General features: G+C 42.4%; 1 protein-coding gene across 4 annotated transcripts in view; it reads right to left on the bottom strand.

Moving 5' to 3' along the window:
• Window positions 1-13320, bottom strand: part of TSPAN18 (tetraspanin 18) — a 292916-nt gene that overhangs the window by 149238 nt on the left and 130358 nt on the right. Inside the window, exon 1 of one of the 4 annotated variants that reach the window (XM_069091474.1) lies at window positions 10165-10260. The exons of 2 other annotated variants lie outside the window; for them this stretch is intronic. The gene's annotated coding sequence lies outside the window, so the exon portion shown is untranslated. Of the gene's footprint in view, window positions 1-10164; window positions 10261-13320 lie in introns of those variants that run through there. One more of the 4 variants, XM_069091471.1, reaches the window with a different exon arrangement.

Raw genomic sequence — 13320 nt, 5'->3', positions numbered from 1 at the left:
CCAAACCCCTGAGAGTGAAAAGGACTGGAAGGAGGAGAAGCGATTGGGGGGGGGGGGGGGGGGGCGGAGTGGGGAGAAGTGCCTTCTAGCCTCTGGAGGTGCTTGCAGGCTCCATGATTTCCTTGCTGTGGGCACTCCCCCGCCCCCCCCCCCCACCCCGAACTATCCCCACCATCTCATTCTGCCCAATTCTGGTTTAGGTCCTCCAATTCATCTTCTACACAGTCTCGACATGCTGGAAGCTTTTCTCTAGGTCTTTTTAAATCATTTTTGTGGATTTCCTTTAATGGTGTACTTCTCTTCAAATATCAAGCAATCACTATCCTGGGAGGAATGGACATGGCTTTTTCATTTAAGTCTTACCCACTGACAGAAAACCTAATTCCACACTCTACCTCCTGCCCCCCTCCCCAGCATTGAACCTTAAAAAAAAAAAGTCCACTTGCTTATCTTAGTGTGGGGTTGCCGTGGAAACTGCATCCCCTGTGAGATGCACTGTCATAACATTTCAGTACCATACAGAACAGTTAAAGACATAGCATTGCCTTCTTTGAGGGTCTTAGAGCTGCCCAAAGCTTAGGCTTGGGTGGGGCATTGTCAAATCTGGGAATGGTGTATGGGGAGATGTCAAATCTGGGGATGGGTGACAAGGGAGAAGGTAGTCAAGGGACCCCATGCTGGCAGAGGGTCAGAAGTTACCACTGCTCTGGGATTTCTGACATCTCTGCTGTCCTTGACCACAGGCATGGTAGCTGATGCTACCACCCTAGACAGCCTTTGCTCCCCCCAAAAATGAGATTGCTTTTCCCCTGTGAACAGGAGTGGAATTTACCAATGCCAAAGAGCCTGCTAGTTAGAAGTAGGTGGAGGGCCCAGGGGAGAAGGTGACTTGATAAGCTGGGGAGCAAAGGCCTGCCTTGTCGGCCCCTAAGAAAGAAGAGGGGAAAAGGAGAGGATGTATCAAGTGCCGTAATTACTCATAATGGAAACAGGCCTCCTACAGTATGCTCCTTAATTACTGTGATGGCTTCCAGCCTCTAATCACTAGGGGTCCAGATGGAAGCTTTCCAGGCTCTTCAAGGGACAGAATGTGTCAGTTATTAATTAAACATATGAAGCAATTAGCCTCAAAACTTTGTTGGAAAATTGCTACAGCTGCGCCTCAGTCACCCCCCAAAAAAACAAGAGAAACGGAGGCCAAATGGGATCACCACACTTCACTGACCTTCTGCAGGTCTATTTTTGCAGGGTCACCGATGTGACAGCAGTGATGTCTTATGGGACGGGTGAGGGGAGAGGAGTCCTTGGCCCTGCTCCAAGATGAACAAGCTGTGGGGGCTGTGGAGGAGGCCTCTCTCACCACCCAGGCATCAAGGGAACATGAGTTCTCCAGGGTGCCACTGACTCAGCCTGGGCCTTAGAACTCATGAAGGGGCCTGGGAGATTGCCCTGGGGCTACACCCATGCTCTAAGAATGGAAGCAGTCTTTAACAATTAAGGGCCTTCTGATCAGATCAGAAAGAACTGGAGGTGTTGAGTGTGGAGATGAGAATTTAGTACCTTCAAGCAGTGGAGATGCTGGCATGGTTGAGTAGGGCTGGACTTGGTCCACATAGAGCCAGATGAGAGTACCAGAACAAACTGAGGACACTCAGAGGGAGGCAGATTTCAGTCCCTTCCTTTCTCACCTACCCCCAAATATTTTTGTTTTTTTACTTTGGATTAAATTGGATCTATTTTTGTATAAACTTATATATGAAAGGCAAGGTAGTTCAGTAGCTAGAGAGCCAGACTTGGGGCCAGAAATCCCTGGGTTTAAGTCCTATCTCTGACATATCCTTGTTGTGTGACTTGGGCAAGTCACTTTTCAGGGATGGGGAACCTGTTGCCTCAAGGCTACATGTGACCCTATAGGTCCTCAAGTGCAGCCCAGGTCACAGGTTCACCACCCCTGCTTTAGCTCATAGGGCTCTAGACAACTCTCTAAGACTATAAGTAACAGGACTGGTGCTGACCTGAATTGGTGGAGGGCATTTCCTCACCTGGGAATTTCCCATATGATGAAATTACAGGTCCAGTGTCTATCCCAAAAATATATTCATTTATGTACACATTGTCTCCTTCAGTAGAATGCAAGGTCCTTGGGGGCAGAAATAGTTTGATTTGTTGTCTTTTTTCAAGTGTCAATAAACCTGATAGGTGGTTGATGTATGCTTGTTAAGTGAATGACTTTATGAGGGAAAACCACAAACCACAAACCCTTCTTATTAGGGCTGTCCAAAAGTGAAATGGGCCTCCTTGGGAAGGTAGTGATCTCCTCTTCATCTGAAGCCTTCAAGAACAGAGTGGATTACCATGGAGGGAATTCCTTCCTGGGTGTGGTTTGGAAGCATTGGTTTCTTACATCTGACTGTGTGATCCCCCAATACCAGGAGATCCCCACTGGAAAGTAGGAAGGCATAAAAAGCTCATAGCAGGGAGTTTAAGAGTGGATTAGGGAGGGGGGCTAGGTGGCGCAGTGAGTAAAGTGCCAACTGGAGTCAGGAGGACCTGAGTTAAAAAAAAGTGTGGATTAGGGGACAGAGTGGGAGGGAGTCTTCTTCCCTTAAAGGCAAATAGTCTCATTGGTTTAAAGAAAGAAGTCCCTTCAAAGGATACCTAGTCCAACTTCCTCATCTTATTAGTAAGGAAACTGAAATCAAGATGGGTTAAGTGATTTCTCCAAGGTCACACAGCTAATTGGATTGGAACCCAGGTCTTTCTGACTAGATGCCCATAAATGGTACTCATTAGAAGTGTTTAGGAATGACTGCTGACCTTGTCACGTAGGTTTCATGGGGATACTAAATTCCACTTGCCAATCTTCCAAGTATCATGATTGGATTTCTTTTCATTCCTCTACCCAATGTGTCAACACACACACTCACACACATATACTCACATATACACTCACACACATACTCTATATATATCACACACACACACATATACTCACATACACACACATATACTCTCTCTCTATCACACACACACACACCCCTCTGTCAGTATGGTCAATACAACCCCTTCATTTCCCCAGAATGCTTGGAGTGTCGGTCTCCTAGGAGGGCACTGTGACTCTGAAGGGCTGTCATGTGAAAGAAAGATTGCTCAGTTTGGGCCCAGAGGGAAGAACAGGAAACAACTGATGAAAGTGTCAGGGAGGCAGATTTAGACATGGTGCCTGGTGAAACTTCCTCATGATGTGCACTATGCCAAAGTGGAGGAATGGCCCACCACAGGATGTAGGAGTTCTTCAAGCAATGGCTGTGTTGCCAGTCTTCAGGTGTGTTCCAGAAAAGACACATTCAACGATGGGTTGGACAATATGGACACCGCGGGCTCTCACAACTTTGACATTCTATGATTCTTGGGGAAATGAGAAGGTGTGATCCATTAGAGCTGAGCTCTAACCTCCAAGAGGTCCCAGGAAAAACATTTGGATGGTTTGTACCTCCTTTTTTCTTCTCCAATGCTTGCAGCATCGATCTCACGACAGCAAAAGTACTTATTTCATGCTCATCTGGATTTCTTTTTCCCATTCTGGAAATAAAACAACTATGCATTTACTGTACACAATCCAACGAAAGAATACGAGCTCTTTAAGGGAGTGGGGGAGAGGGGAAATTCTTTGCCAAAGGCATAGCCCTTTGCAACCTCAGTGCCTAACATTCTGTGTGGCACACAGACTCATTGGACCACAGCTGGACAACTGAAAAGGACTTCAGGAACTTCCCATTCCAACCCCCTCATTGTACAGGTAATGAAACTGAGACCCAAAGAGGTTGTGACATGTCCAATATCACAAGATTATTAAAAATAAGAGCCAGGGTCCTCTGACTCCAAAATCAATGGCGTTGGCCATCTTTTAGGATCCCCTATGGCACATATAATTGAATAATATCAATCAATCAATAAGCATTTATTAAGTGCCTACTGTGTTCCAGGCACTGTGTTAATTACCAAGGATACAAAATGAGGCAAAAAGACAGCCCCTGCCTTCAAGGAGCTTACAATCCAATGGGAGAGACAATAAGTAAAGTGAAATATACTAAGCAAGAAGCATACAAGATAAGCAGGAGAATTAACAGAGGGAAGGCACTGGAATTACGAGAGGCTGGGGAAGGCTTCCTATAGAAATGAGGATAAAGGGCATTCCGGGGATGGAGAACAGTTAGACAGAATGCCTAGAGTCAAGAAATGAAGTTTCTTGTTCTGGAAACAGCCAGGAAGCTAGGGTCACTGGGTCCAAGAGTACATGGTTATAAAGGACTTTGAATGTTAAATAGAGGATTTTGTATTTGAGCCTGGAAAAGATAGCGAGCCTTTGCAGTTAGTTGATTGGGGAGGGGGGGGAGTAACATGATTGGACTGTACTTTTGGAAAATCACCTCACTGGCTAAATGGAGGATGGACTATAGTGGGGGGAGACTTGAGGCAGGTACATGCCCCGCCAGTAGGCTAGTGCAATAGTCCAGGCATGAAGGATTGAGGGTCAGCACCAGAGGGGTAGTACTGTCAGAGGAAAGAAGGGGGCATATCTGAGAGATGTTGCAAAGGTGAGATTGATAGGCGGCCTTGGCAACAGCTTGAATATGGGGAAGTTGGGGGTGAGAGATAGTGAGGAATTCAGGCTCACTTATAGATTGAGAGCCTGAGGGACTGGGAGGATGGTGTTGCCCTCAAAAGTAATAGGGAAGGGTGGCAGGAGTTAGAAGGAAAGATAATGAGCTCATTTTGAGGCACATTGAGTTTCAGATGTCTGCTGGCATCCAGTCCAAGATGTCTAAAAGACAGTTGGAGATATGAGACTGGAAGTCAACAGAGAGTTTGGGGCACCATAGGTAAATCTGAAAATCATCAGCATAGAGATGCAACCAATCAATCAATCAATAAGCATTTAAGCACCTACTATGTCAGGAACTGTGCTAAGGTACACTAGAGACACAGAGCCTTAAAGCGTTTACATTCTATAGGAGGTGAAGAAGGGTCCCATATGTAGACACAAAATGGCTGGATTGACACATAGTGTGGTGGACAGAGTGTTACAGTTCAAATTGGGAAGAAAGAATTTAAACGCTGCCTAAGACACTTAGCAGCTGTGGGATCCTGGGCAAGTTCCTTAACCTCTCTTAGCCCTCAACTTCCTGATCCATAAAATGGGAATAATATTGCTTAATTCTCAGAGTTGGTAAGGATCGAATAAGATGATGTATGTTAAGTACATTGCAGATCTTAAAATGTTATATGCTAGCTCACCTCGGCATCATTCCATCAGTGTTATTTTATTTCTTCTCCAAGCATCAAAGATGGAAGATATCTCAGTGGCATAATAAAGATAGGCAGGGCCCCGGGAGAGCTTCTATTTTTTCCCCCATTTTCCTATCCTGAGCTTTGTTTGGAGGAGGGGCTTCTGATCACAGCTCTGCCAAGTGTAAACATTGGTAAGCTGTGAAAAGAATTCATTGATGAATTTCAAAACCGAGTTTTTCTTCCTCTTACCTTTTCAGGGAATAAAAATGAGGGAATGACATGAGGTGAGGTTAGCACAACATCAAATCTCTCTGGTTCTTTCATTTGCCACCTAATAACTAGTCTATCTCCATTCTGGACAAGACATCCGTCCAGCTTTGATAGAAACCTCAGGAGGTAGATACACTCCGGGAAACGTTATTTAGTGATGCCCAATGATTCTAGCATCATGGCAGAATGGATTATGGGAACCCCTGCCTAGGAGCTGTTTGTCAGAAGGCAAAGGGGGGAAAAGAGGAAGAGAAAGCAAATACGTTTTTTTTTTTCTCCAGTATTTCTTCTGGGAAGATTCCATCCCCTCCCCACCTTGTCCTCCAGGAATGGTTGAAAAGGACTCCCATTGAAATATCAGTTCTGACATCCATCTGAATGCCTCAGCCATGTCAGGCTTCACCAAGCACAGGAGGCAAGTGGACAGGCCCAGCCTGGAGCCTGCTTGATAACTCTTCCAGAAGAAGAGTGATTCCTCTTCTCCAGGTACCTGGCATGTAGTCCTGATCATCCCTTTCAGCAGCACCAGGGCTAAAAGTGCCTACCTAGGCATCAGCTGATCCTGTCTCAGTGAGATGACTCAATGAGGTGTTTAGATATGCAGAGGGTTCAGGCTGAAATGTAATGGTGCCAAAAACCCTACTCTTTTTTTTTTTGCCTTTCAGAGGGAAGCTTTTGTATGGAGCTCACTAGCTTCAGTAAAACAGATGTATCATACCGTGTTTCCCCGATAATAAGACCTATCCCGAAAATAAGCCCTCCCCTTACTGTGTAAGATTCCTCTAAAATAAGCCCTCCCCCGAAAATAAACCCTATTGAGATTGCTACTGCAGTGAAGGTGATCCCCTGCGCTACACACTACATTACAGTACCCTCTGTATGCACCGTCCCCCCCCCGTGAAACGCATGCCACACTCCGAGCTGCATCCAATCAGAGCTGCAGCAGTGAGCGTGTCATCCTATTCTTCCCCAGTGATTTGCTTATTGAAAAAAGGTACATTTTTTTGTTCACATTTACCTGTTTATTAAAATTGCTGTCAATGTTCATTAAAATAAGCCCTCCCCTGAAAATAAGCCCTCTGCTGTTTTTCTCTCCAAAAAAAATAATAAGACAGTGTCTTATTATCGGGGAAACACGGTATGATTGATACTTTAGTGTGAATGGGACCCCCAAACCCGGCATCTTTCAGGAAACTCTCTAAAGGCTACATGGGGGTTTATTCCCATATATTATTTTTAAAAATGGACATTCTTACCTGCTCAGAGGTTCTGATAATCACATGAAATAAAATCTCTATGCAAAGAGGGAAGAGTTCAAATAATATAAACATTTTTTAGGGTATAGAGCAGGAATTCTTAACCTAGGGTCCAAAGGCAGATTTCAGGGGCTCCATGAACACAGACGGGGAAAAATTACTTCTTTATTTTCTTAGCACAACCTAAAATTTGACATTTCCTTCCATTGTGAATTTAGGCAATAAACGCGAATAGTATTAGCAGTACCTATAACTGTCATGAACAGAAATCTCAGATTTTGTATATCATATTATATTTCTTATAGATATCTCAAAATATCATTTAAATACATCACTATTTTGAAATCACTTTAGTTAGACCCACTTCTACATAGCACATGATTGTAGTCTTCCTGTCTACACATTGTAACTCATGTTTCCTTTATAATTTTATGTATTTTATTTTGTATATTTTCAAAAAATTACTCTGAGGGGTCCATAGGCTTCATCAGACTTCCCAAGGGCTCCATGACTATGACATAAAAAGGAGGGAACAATGTCTGCTAAAAGGGTTAATCAGGAGAGTTCACCGGCCAAAGTTTATGAGGCAAGACAGCTTTTTGGAATTTTGATTCTATCTCCCCATCAGTAAAATGAAGGGGGTTGGACTAAATGCCTTTTGTGGGGTCTTTCCCTGAAAATCCAAAGTTATGTTCCTGTGATTCTAAACTGAATAGGATGAATTTAGAGAAGCAAGGGAAGATATATGAACTGATGCAAAGTAAAGAAGACTAACAGGTGAAACAAAATGTACAATACTACAACAAAGGAAACAGAGAAAACAATCAAAACTGAATGCTGTAAAATTATAATGATCCAGCCTGGACCCAAAGAAGAGATAGAAGAAGGCATCTTTGCAAAAGTGAGGGACTGAGGGGCAGCCAGGTAGCACATTGAGTAAGAGCACCCGGCTCCAGTGTTGAGAAGACCTGGAGATGGAATCCCAGGCTCAGACACTTAGCACTCACCCAGAAACACCTGGCCGTGTAATCTTGAGGAAGTTACTTAACCCCAATTGCTTAGGGGTGGCCAGGTGGCTCAGCAAGTAAGAGCACTGGCTCCAGTGTCAGGATTGACCTGGATCAAATCTGGGCTCAGATACTGAGCACCACACCCAGAAATAACTGGCCGTGTAACCTTGAGCAAGTTACTTAACCCCGATTGCTTTAAAAAATTAAAAAAAAATGTGAGGGACTGTACGTGTTCTACACTGCATATAATATCAGTTTTTCAATATGTTGGTACTGATAGTTCCCCTCCTCCTTCTTTTTAATTCCTTTTTATGAGGAATGGCTCTCTGGTAGTACAGGAGGAAGAATACTCTGGGAAATAAAGAATGCAATAGAATTTTTTTTAAAGACTGGAGATGCAGGAGGATGAGGAGGGAGATAGAGGGAAAGATAATAGTCTTCAAATGTCTACAAAAACTGTCACATGTGGAATGTGCATTAAACATACTCTATTTGGCCCCAGAGACCTGAACAGAGAGTAAAGGGTAGAAAGTGCAAAGGGGTATAGGCTGGAGAACAACCCTACCTACCTTGCGCTGTCTTGTCCCATTAGAATGTAGGTACCTTGAGGGCAGAGACTGGTTTTTTTTTTGGCTTACACTCCTATTTCTAGTGCTTAGCACAGTGCTGGGCAGGTAGTAACACTTAATACACACTTGCTGACTGATGGATGGCTATTTAAATTAGAGCTATTGTTATTATTGGATTGGATGACCATCGGGCTCTTTTTCAACCCCGAAATATCTGGTAATGCAATTCCATATTCTGGGTTTATGCAACCAAAATTCCTGTAATAAAAGTTGTTTTTGTTCACTGTTCACTCTTGGTGGTGGAGTCTTGAAAGCCTGAAGGGACAGTAAATTGGTGGTACTGATGAATTTAGATATAAGGCAGCTCTCTGCCAATTTCAAGATAATGAGCCATTCCAGTGTCTTTGGATTTTAATAGAGAAAGATCATTACTTGATGGCAAAGTATATTGGAACAATATTTTGGAAAATAAAAGGGTTGGATTAAATGACCTATAAGATCAAGTAGTCCTCTTTTCGACTTTATTATCTCCTTCCCTCCCCCCCCCCCCCCTCCCCCCCTGGAGCTCTGAAATCTAGGAAAGACTCATCCCTAAAATGATTCCCTCCAGAACATGGATGGTGAATGAGACTTTCTGGTTATGAAAGCTAAAGGCTGGATATGCTGACTGACAGGGTCACTAGTGGCAACTGCTTAGCATACCATGTCTGGTACACAGCCCATGAAACTCCAGATTACTTCTCTACCTTGCCTCCATGAATCAGCTTCTCCTCCTCAGTCTCCCTTCAGCTCCCTTTTTGGCCTTTCCCTGCTAGAATGTAATCTCCTTGAGAGCAGAAATTATGGGGTTTTTCTTGTATTTTTGTTCTCAAAACTTAGCAGTGTCTGGCAAATAGTAAGCAGCTTAGAAAAATGTTCTGACATTCTATGTTCTAAGGTTCCTTCCCAGCTCTAAAACTATGTGTTCTGTTTTCATAATAATACCAAGACATTATTTGTTTATTAAAATACTCATCTCTTTTCCAACTATTTGTGTGAGGTTAGATTTTCTTCACATTCTTCAAAATATATGTATGCATATGTATGTATGTATATACATATAATGTGTATACATACATATACATATATGTGGGTATATACATATATATACATATATATTGCAACAGATTGAATGCAGAAGCAGATAATGCGAACACAGCTGTCTTCTACTAAGCCAGACATTAAAAAAGATTTTAAAAATATGTAAAATAATGTCACTTTTCTCACTATTTTTTTTGTATAGGAAAAATTCTTTGTTAAAAATGTATGTTTATATTCATATGTAATGGATTTATTATTATTTTAAATGAATTAGTAAATAAAAATTTTTTAATGTATTCATTTTAACTTCTGATACGGTAAATATTGATAAACGTTAACACACATAAGCAAAAACTCTTTGAAGGCCTCAATCATTTTTAAGAGTGCAAATTGGTGTTGAGATCAAAAAACTTTAGAACCTCTAACCCCCACCAATAGAGTCCCAGGTCTGGACAGACACACACACGCAAAGAATTGTCCTTAACCCCCTCTGTCTATGTTCTGCAAGCTGAAACTGACTGCTTAAAATGGACCCAGGCTCTGAGCTGCCAATTCGGGCAGGGCTGGATATAAGAAGGACTGTGCTCCAGGGAGGATGAAAGAAGGCCAAGCAATTTGGATATAAATTGGGGACACCCCTCAGGTAACCCTGGACATTTAAACAGTGCATTAGCATCATTATCTTACTTTGACAGGATAGGAAAAGGACTTGCCTACGGCCATACACTCAGCATTAACAGAGCTGGGATTAGGGCTTTCCTCTCCAGGCCTCCAGGGAAATTTCTAGGAGAAAAAAATATTATGTTTGATAAAGAATGTTTTCCTTTCTCTTGATCTCTTAAAGGAACAGGAAAGAAAATCTGCGAGCAACGGGAAGCTCACTTTGCAAACAGCCATGGTAAGCAGGGCTGCATGGGAGGCAACGGGGCTTCGAACCCTCAGCTCAAAGTCCTTCCTAGCGGTGCCTCAGTCTTCTTTCACCTTCTGTACTCCTCGATCCCTCCAGGGTGTTCTATGAACAAGACCCTCCATCTCTCTGGCTGTCTGGAATGCTCGCCCTCCTCCACTCAGACTACTGACCACCCTGGCTTCCTACAGGAAGCCCTCTTAATTTCAGGGCCTCCCCCCTGTTAATTATTTCCTATGCAGCCTGCATATAGCTTGTTTTGCTTATATTTCTTTGCATGTTATCTCTTCCCATTAGAATGGAAGCTCCTTGAAGGCAGGGACTGTCTTTCGTTTCTTTTTGTATCCCCAGCCCTTACCTTGCATAAAGTAGGTGCTCAATAAATACTTATTGATTGATTGAATCCCAGTTGGGAAAGTTAGTAGTTGTGTGGTTGCCTTAAGCCTTGGTTTCTATATCTGTGAAATGGGGCCAATAATATATCTATCTTACAGGAAAGGGTTCTATAAACATAAAGCCCTATAAAAACACTGGCTATTGTTTTATTAGTGTATTAAATTTAAAAATATTATCAAAGATGCTCACTTGGGATTTAGGATATCAAAATACTTAGCAAGCAACTGACATGTCCCTTCCACAATCCTGGATGCTGAAATGTAGCTAGGCTCTGTTTTCTAACTCACCCTCTTGATTTCAAAACCTAACATGTGGTCATTACCCAGAAGGCCATCATTTGACCCCATGGAGGCCTGGGCCCCACAGAAAGGTCAGGGTCTTGAGATCCAAAGGGACACCTTCAAGTTAGAGTATTAACCACAGAATATCAGAATGAGAAAGCCCCTTAGATCATAGAATGTAAAGTTGAAAGAAATTTGGAGATTAATTGGTTCATAGATTTAGACCTGAGAAAGACCTTAGACACAACCTATTCCAACCCCTCATTCTATAGAAAAGGAAATTAAAGACCAGAGAGGGTAAGGAACATGCTCAAAGTCACACCATGATTTGAACTCGGGCCCTGAGACTCCACATTTAGCATCTGTTTTCCTACTGTACCAACTACCTAATCTAGCCCTCTTATTTGATAGACAGGGAACTAAGGCCCAGAGAGAGAAAATTATTTTCCCAAAATCATTATGGCTAACAAGTAGAAGTGGCATTAGTCTCTGTGGTTTTCTTGTTTGAAAACGTTCTGATAAGAGATGGGGGTAGTCAATGTTGGGGGTTGGGGGAGGCTGCAGTGAGTTCAATACTGTTTATACTGTAGGAGGGGCTGTGCAATTAGGAATTATGTTTTAAAAAATGACTAAAATGTGTCCCCTGGGTCCCATCGTGAGACATTTATGAAGCCCTACTATGTGCCAGTAATTAAATTAGGCACTTTAAAAATATTGTTTCATTTGACTAAGAAGGTTCAAAGACTGACCACCATGTATTAATAGAGTCAGAGCTGTACTTTTTGTGGAAGTAATGATCTGATAACAAAGGAGTTATTCATCATTCAAAGGATATGACTCAGTAGGCTGTGGTACTTGAATGTAAAGGAATATTATTGCACTGTAAGAAATGATGAATAGAAAAAATTCAGAGAATCAGGGGAAGACTTACAAAGACTAATGCAAGGTGGAGAAAACAGAACCAGGAAAACCACAGAGTGAGGGTGACAATGTAAATGGAAGAACAATAACAGAAAGGGAACATTCTATAAAGGTCAAGCTTGGAGGGGTGGCTAGGTGGCACAGTGAGTAAAGTGCCAGCCCAGAGTTAGGAGCCTCTGAGTTCAGATCTGGCCTCAGGCACTTAACACACACACGTGCACACACATACACACACACGCACGTGCACACACAGCTAGCCATGTAACCTTGGGCAAGTTACTTAACCCCAATTGCCCTCCAAAAAGACAAAAAAAAAAAGATCAAACTTGGCCCATAGAAGAGATTAGACAATGCATCTTCCTCTTTTTGCAGAAGCAGGGGATGATGGGTAAACAATGCAGCATATATCATCAGATTTGGTTGAATTGTTAACTTTGCGGGGTTTTCCTCACTTCTTTCTGCTTTCTTTTTTCTTGTAAGAAATGCTTAAAGGGGGTGACTAGGTGGCGCAGTGAGTAAAGCGCCAGCCCTGGAATCAGGAGGACCAGAGTTCAGTTCTGACCTCAGACACTTAACACCCACACAAAAAAACTAGCCGTGTGACCTTGGGCAGTTACTTAACCCCAATTGCCCTCCAAAAGGCAAAAAAGAAAAAAAAGAAATGCTTAAAGGATAAGGGTAAGGGAGAGTTATACTTTAAAAAGAAAGTTACATAAACAAAAGATATCAATAATTTTTTTTTCAAAGAATATAGGATGTTGGAGATAAAGGGACTTCAGATGTGATCTAGTCCAGGGCTTCTGAAATTTTTTCCACTCGCAATCCCTTCAGCTGCCTAAACTGAGGAGTTGACACTCCCAGTTTAAGAAGCACTGAATTTATTCTAGTTCAATTCTCTAATTTGATAAATGAAGAGATTATGCCAAGAGAGGCCAAGTGACTGACTTGCTCAAAGTTTTATATATATATAATAAATAACAGAACTAGGGCTAAAGTTCCTGATTTTCTTATTGAGAAATATACAATCCTACACAAGTGGTAGTGGGTTAGGGACAGGCAGGTAATGTGGAAGAAAAAAGACAGAGAAGGGTATTCAGGTATGAGTGAATGTGACTATCAATATACAGATGCTCCCCCACAAAACTTGGTGCAAATTGTTTCCCTTCTCTGGTCTATCATATCCTCTTCTTTTAAAAAAGGAGTTTGAACTAAATGTTTTAAAATATCTTATTTGGCTTTAAATGAGGTGGGACCAGAAAATAGAATGAAATGGGATGAGATGGAATGGAATGGGATGGGATGGGATGGGATGGGATGGGATGGGATGGGATGGGATGG

This window comes from Petaurus breviceps, unplaced genomic scaffold (assembly GCF_028583685.1).
Source record: "Petaurus breviceps papuanus isolate PSGF00001 unplaced genomic scaffold, PetGlider_PUasm1.0 188, whole genome shotgun sequence".
In the NCBI taxonomy this organism is placed as follows: Eukaryota; Metazoa; Chordata; class Mammalia; order Diprotodontia; family Petauridae; genus Petaurus; species Petaurus breviceps.
This window is presented reverse-complemented; position numbering and strand designations above follow the sequence as displayed.